This window comes from Branchiostoma floridae, chromosome 8 (genome assembly GCF_000003815.2).
Source record: "Branchiostoma floridae strain S238N-H82 chromosome 8, Bfl_VNyyK, whole genome shotgun sequence".
Classification (NCBI taxonomy): domain Eukaryota; kingdom Metazoa; phylum Chordata; class Leptocardii; order Amphioxiformes; family Branchiostomatidae; genus Branchiostoma; species Branchiostoma floridae.
The window spans coordinates 12510849-12516976 of NC_049986.1; positions in this window are offsets into that span (position 1 = coordinate 12510849).

Genomic DNA, 6128 nt, shown 5'->3' on the forward strand with positions numbered 1-6128 from the left:
AAATTTTTATTGTCACAAGTTGGGACGCCATGTGTGCATCCTGAGTGGTCCACGCCGTCATTAGTACGTCTTCAATATCTCAGTAAAGGTTCGGATTTACGCCCATGTGCGACTACGCACGACAAACGCCCTCCCGTGTTACCGTGATTAGAATCAGTGTCCATCAAACTGTTTTCTTCTTCCAGACGGTATCAGCGTAATTATCACGGAATCATTAGCGGATAGGAAAATGTCGAAGCTGTACTTTCTTGCCCCTCTCTCTGCCTTGCGGATAGCTATGCTATCAATCGTGGTAAAAGGTATAGTCTTTATAGCATACACCGTAACTGACGTTTTTATATCACTGTTTTCTTGTCATATTGTTTTCATTGTTCCTGTGTGCTGATGACTACCATTTTCTACAACATTAGAATAAAACGATAAAACAGCAATTAAGCATTTGCTCTCAAAATCGCATAGAAGTAAAAAAAAAGGAACATCATCTGCTGAAAATGGCAATAACAGTATAAAACCTCAGACCACAGGGCCTGCTGTGAGTCTATGTAAGTTACAGGAACGTCAAGAATACTTGTGTAGTTCACATTAGATTGTCACGTGTGACGTCATTACCGCAATGGATCAAACAACACACACCAGCTTGTGCACTGCTCGCGCACTGCTTACACCAGCTTGTGCACTGCTCGCGCACAACACACACCAGCGCGAACACTGCTCGCTCACTACGTACACCAGCTTGTGCACTGCTCACTCACCGCTAACGACCAGCGTGTGCACTGCTCGCGCACTGCTTACACCAGCGTCTGCACTGCTCGCGCACTGCAGACACCAGCGTGTGCAATGCTGTCTCACCGCTTACACCAGTGTGTGCACTGCTCGTGGACTGCCTACACCGGCGTGTGCACTACTCACACACCGCGTAAACACTTGTCGCTCTGGTCTTTCGTACCAGTGGTTAGGAGTTATTTAAACTGAAGAGCAATTCACGAACGTCTTAGTTGAATGATATTGAGTAACTGAGATGGCCGTGTTATGCAGATGTTGTCATTTTGGATTATTTCCTTTCTAAGACTACAAGTAAGAAACCTTTCTAGTGGCGTGCAAGTTGGGTGAGCGACAACTACGACCGGGATTCAAACGCTGGTCCTACAGCACTAGATTGTAGGACTTGTGTTCGAATGCCGGTTGAAGTCGCGCACCCAACTTGCACGCCACTACGAAGGGTTGCAGTCGTTGTCAAAAAGTGTTGGAGGAATTTCCCAGGTACAATGGACTTGTATAGTATCCATTGCGGTATATATATATATATATATATATATATATATATATATATATATATATATATATATATATATATATATATATATATATATATATCTGTATATACTATATCTATATCTATCTATCTATCTATCTATCTATATCAGATTCTATCTATCTATATCTATCTATATCTATATGTATCTATATTTATATCTATATATATCAATATATCTATCTATCTATCTATCTATCTATCTATCTATCTATCTATATATATATATATATATATATATAGATATATATAGATATACAGATATAGATAGATAGATAGATAGATATGTATATATATATATATATATATATAGATAGATACATAGATAGATAGATAGATATATGTATATACATATATGTATAGTATATATTATATATAATATAATATAATATATATAGTATATATTGTACTATATACATATAGTACAATGCACATGACAACAAACTTTCTTGTCTGTCAATTCAACTTTTCCAGTTAAAACGTACGATCTGTGTACCATTTTTCAGTAAAAAAAAATGGACACGGAGTGGCATCATCCAGTTCGACTGCAAAAAAACGACTATTTCATATACGTTGTAACGTTATTCATGTTCTTTTCTGTCAGGATATATAATTTTCGCATTGTCTAGACCGAGTGTTTTAAGCTGATAAAACTACACTGCAAAACATATCGGCCAATTCTGTAACCAACAAGCCGATCGTAGTAAGATTGACATGTGCATAACGGTAAGGCCCACTTGTACTTAATATTGTACCCGTTTTGTTTGTGGCCAGGCATGTTTCGTATATACACATGTACTGCCGTTGTAAATAACTTGTTTAAGATATTATATCTATTGTAGCTGACAAAACGCAAGATGTAACGTTAGATGTAATATGTTCTAGGAATTGTATGATTTGTAGCCTCTTGTGTTGCACGGGTGATTTCAACAGTAAGTTGTATTGCAGTGTTCTTGAATATTTGATGTAAGATCATATATGATGGGTTACAGTCACTACTATCCCGAAATGAATATTTCCATGTGATTTATCTGTGCATTTTCAGGTTACCAGAGTGTTGCACCTGCGCTAGTGGGAAGATCATTAATTCCTTGCAATTGTTTACGCTATTTCAACTAATGTTAGTGTGGTAACGTTATACCTTGTTGCCTGCATGACCTTCTCACTTACTCACTATTCATGGTTTAACGTCTATTTCTCGCGCGCTCAGTTTGCAGGGTTTAAACGTGATTGTGCTTCAGCTATCATGGCATCATCCTATATGTTTTAGGTCCTAAAATGTCTTCTTAGACTACGTGGAGACTTAGACTATGTCAAAGATGTTGGTTTGCTTTACACACGAGTTTTTTAGTCAACTTCACTCCACCGTGACATATCAACTCAGTTGAGTCGTAGGCCACGAAGTGATTTGGAACATCCATCAACGACAGCTGCGATTTGGGCTTAGCCTTCCTTGTCCCGCGCCTTCTCAAGTTAGTTTTGAATCTATCGTCTTTCAGATACTCATCCGCCATTGAGTCTCTAAAGTAGTCCAAGACCTGCCACGGCCTTCCGCCATGTCTCAACTAACAAAGCTGTTTAGGTGAGCAACAGCTGGCAAGATTCAGATGAATTGAGACTGCTGAAAATGTCGCTAACAAATCCTCTGTAATGACGTTTAGTGGTTTTGCGGATTAGGCTACGACTACTACCCTGAGCGTTGTGTAACTCACCCTGAATCTATTCCAGGTCGACTACATTTTGTTGCCTTGAAAAGGCGTCTTCTAACAGGAAACACCTGTCCCGCCATACCTTCCACTGTATTTGGAGAATCTTAATAAATAGATAAATTACACACACGAAAAACTTGGTGTTGGCCCTCCCACTGACTGACTCGAGTCCTCAGGAGTTGCCCAACTCGATTCGCTACTTTATTTTATTCATGTAGTCCCCGCGGAAGTAAAGAGAACGTAAGCAATCCAATTAAGAACAGGTGAAACCTGACAGGTGATAATTAGGGATGCCTCGTATGTATTTAAGCGAGAAGAACACGCATACACGAGGCAGATACGAACGTTCGTCACCGGACGAAGGAAGCGCGAGGAAAGCAGCAAGGTTTAACGACCTCGATGCCAAGGGTATACCACCACCCATCCTGGCCTGACGCGGCTAAGGGACAAGTAGAAGACTTTTCGGTTCGGTTTGCAAAGCCGCACAGTGCCTGGAAACTTGCTGCCGCCACGGATAGCGACAGTCCACCAGCCGAGCCGCGTCAGGGCCTTGGGGGAAGAATTTGCGGCAGGTGAACGGAGTTTCTGGCGTAGAATTGAGCGCTGCAAGTATTGGACATTTTCTGATTGTTTAGTTGCTCTCCATGTTTGCTTTTTGCTATAAGGGCCTTGGTACGAGTATTGCACTGAATTGACCATATGTACTGCAAATTTGGACTGGAAGACGGTAATTAACATAACAATCTTGGAACGGAAGGAATTTGGCCACGTAGTTTATACCGATAAGAATTTGGCAATGGAATGGAAGCAATTGGCCACGTAATTTTTAACCTGGACGGGGAGTATTGATGTAGACAATGTGGCAATGGAAGGAATTCGGCCATGGAATGGATTGGAATTTGGGCCATGTAATTGAAGGAATTCGGCCACGGAATGGATTGGAATTTGGCCATGTAATTGAAGGAATTCGGCCACGGAATGGATTAGAATTTGGCCATGTAATTGAAGGAATTCGGCCACGGAATGGATTAGAATTTGGCCATGTAATTGAAGGAATTCGGCCACGGAATGGATTAGAATTTGGCCATGTAATTGAAGGAATTTGGCCATGGAATGGAATGGAATATGGCCATGTAATGGAAAGAAGTTGGCCAAGGAAGGGAAGGAATTTGGCCATGGAAGTTGTAATCTGGACGAACCAGGTATATGTAAATAATAGGGTAACGGGAGTAATTTGGCCATGGAATGGAAGGAATTCGGCCATGTAATGTGTAACATGAACTGGGAGTCAGGTAATGAGGAACACAAAATGGAAGGAATTTACCTATGGAATGGAAAGATTTTGTTCACGTAATTTGTAAGTTTGGTCTTAGAGCACGGTATGAATGAAAACTATGGTGGAATGGAAGTAGTAAATTCACATGTTATTGAAAAAAAAAAGTGGCATTTGGTTGTGGTGGATTAATGGTACAATAATTACAATGAGTTGCTAAACATTGCTCGAAGAGGTACCATAAGAACAAATTCGGAAGTTTCAATCCCTTGTGTTGCTATGGTTACTTTGACATGAAAGGGAGCAAGTGTATCGCTACAGTTGACATTGCTTATGCAAAGCTGGCAAGTTCCTTCAACAGGCGAAGATGTTGCCGTCTCACTGTACATGTGATGTTGTGTTGAGTGCTAGTTGACATACGGCGGTACAGAATAGAAATCTCAGACTATGTAAATTAGAAAGACGGGTTCATGATGATTCCTTTTCGCACTTAGGGGAGGTAGTCATGCACTCTGGCGACCAGGTCATTCTGAGCCTCAGTACCTGGGGTGCTGACACGCCTCCTCTCCTCCAAATTTTGTTTCATGCTCGTTAATACTAGGTGATGGTTACGTCACCGGGATGAAATATCACGTTGGGATATATGGAGTAGTAGACCCTAACCAAAATCACGGGCACCTCTCCCTGCCACCCGTTAAATAGATTTGGAGGGGGAGGCGTGTCAGCGCCACAGGAGAGGCGGAGTTTGTGACAAACAACACATATACGGCGAATATATATAGGATGTAATACTCTGTTGAGAGAAGGGTAGGCACAGGCCCTGACACTGTGGAGAGGATGAAGAGTGACAGTTAAAATCTTAATTTTAAAGTTGAAATTTGAACAAGGTTGTTTGTCAAAACTGTTACAGGTACACGTTGTGTTGTCCTGATTATGCAACACCGCGACATTTGAGTAGAGAAAGGTTTGGGGAAATCGGGAAGGTTTGGGAGGATAAGACAGAGTAAGGCAAGGATAAGGTTTGGGAAATTATAAGGTTTGGGGATTGGAGAATGATATGAGGTTTGGGGAAAAGGAGAAGGAGGGGATAATATTCGGGGTGTAAGGAGAGGTGATTTGGGTGTCACCGAAAGAGAGGTCCTAGGGAAGAGGAAAGACGAACGACGTGCAGAAACGTCCCACTTACACCCAATATCATTCCCCATACCTAACATGTGAGATGTCTTCTGTACTGTAGCGGAGGACTACATGATTGAGATACAGTTATATTTTATTCATGTAGTCCCCGCGGAAGTAAAGAGAACGTAAGCAATCCAATTAAGAACAGGTGAAACCTGACAGGTGATAATTAGGGATGCCTCGTATGTATTTAAGCGAGAAGAACACGCATACACGAGGCAGATACGAACGTTCGGAACAAGGGCGATGGAAGAGGGAGGGATAGCAGCAAAGAAACCAGAAGGGGAAAGGGGGTTGGGGGATCGGAAGGGGTGTGGTAAACCGCCTACAGGTGAGCGATTTAAAAAGGCCCACCCGCCCGCCCTTATTTGCATAGTAGATCAAACTGGAAGTCCAAGACTCCGTCAGTGCAGAAACGTCCCACTTACACCCAATATCATTCCCCATACCTAACATGTGAGATGTCTTCTGTACTGTAGCGGAGGACTACATGATTGAGATACAGTTAGATCTGAGTACCTGTCTCAAAAGTCTGTCTCAAGTCGACTCAAAAACTTGTATGTAAATCGTGACACCACTGATAATCTACAACATAGTAGCTGAAATAAGATGGGTTGATTCTGAGCTAAATTGGAATTACTTGTCATGGCAAACT